Source organism: Penaeus monodon, chromosome 15 (genome assembly GCF_015228065.2).
Source record: "Penaeus monodon isolate SGIC_2016 chromosome 15, NSTDA_Pmon_1, whole genome shotgun sequence".
NCBI lineage: Eukaryota > Metazoa > Arthropoda > Malacostraca > Decapoda > Penaeidae > Penaeus > Penaeus monodon.
This window is the reverse complement of record NC_051400.1, coordinates 47,150,410-47,151,624: the sequence shown is the minus strand read 5'-3', so window position 1 is coordinate 47,151,624 and position 1,215 is coordinate 47,150,410. Positions and strand designations below refer to the sequence as shown.

Sequence of the window (1,215 nt, the reverse complement as noted above, 5' to 3'; positions counted from 1 at the left end):
GGACACAGGCAGCGGCGCTGAGGGGAGGATTGGGGCACGCAGCCAGCCAAAGGGGATTGTCGGGGTCCCTCGGAGGTGGGTGGGGGTGAAACCCCGGCCCCCCCCCCCCGTCTTGGTCACCACTGTCAGCAAGCCCATCGGTGGTAGAAATTTGATGATGCGCCCGGTTTAGAAAAAAAATGAGCCTCGTTATTATTTGCGCCCAAAAGGAGCATATGAAAAAAAAAAAATATATTTTTTAGAAAAGTTGCAACGAAGAAATAACTGGGAAAACTTTCCCATTTCTTTCAGACCAGCTTTTAAAGAAGGAGAAGGGAAAATTAAATCCCCGAGCTTCGGCGTACTACGTCCGAGAATAAAGGTGGTAAAAAAAATTAAAAAAGGGCCCCGCATACAAGAAAAAAATTTACATTTAGACAATATTGAAGAAAAAAAAAAATCCCTTCTTTAAAATAGGGTATGTATTTACCTTTTAACAAAGGCGGTTTGGGGCATAAACCACGAACGGGTTCAGTCCTGGCCGAACAAGGGGGGGGTCGGCACCCTCGGCCATGCAAATTGCCCAAAGGGGTGAGCGGTTTTATCGCGAAGGACCTTGAAATACAAGGGAAGTAATGATTAGCATAAAAAAAAAAAACAGCTTAAGAAGTAAAAGTTATAAAGAATACAGCGGCCAAACCCAAGACAGTAGGTAACTCAGTTGCATCCTGGGGAAGAGAACGGTTCAGCCCCACGATGGCCCGCAGGAGAGGGGCCCCGGAGCCGCCTGGGGTTCCCGGGTTCAGCGGGTGTTAAACCCCCAACGCCAAAAAGCCAGGAACAACTGAAGACGATGCATTTTGAAAAATCACAGTGTATTAAAAATCTACTGCATGCACATATAGGAATCCATGTGATATAAAGGTTATTTATTGTTTTATTTGGGTTTATTTTTATCGAGTACAGACTTTTTTCACAGAGCCCTCGCGTAGACATAGACAAAATTTAAAGCGATGTACACACATTGGAAAGGGATAGTCAACCCAATTTTTATCAAACAGACGCAAAAAGTATACGAAAAAATTTATAAAGACATACCTATGAAGGACATAGGAGAAAATCGAATCCTGTGGGAGGATACGCTTTTCACTTCTTTTTTGCCCCCTTTCCGGACCCAGCGGGGAGCCCAGGGGAAGGGGGGAACCAGACCTTCTTTACTCTCAGTATGGTGTGTGA

At 44.9% G+C, this 1,215-nt stretch overlaps 1 protein-coding gene across 1 annotated transcript in view; it reads left to right on the top strand.

The window, feature by feature from the left end:
* The window catches only part of LOC119582064 (serine/threonine-protein kinase Tao-like), a gene marked incomplete in the record, with an annotated part of 21,354 nt that overhangs the window by 6,335 nt on the left and 13,804 nt on the right, over positions 1-1,215 (top strand).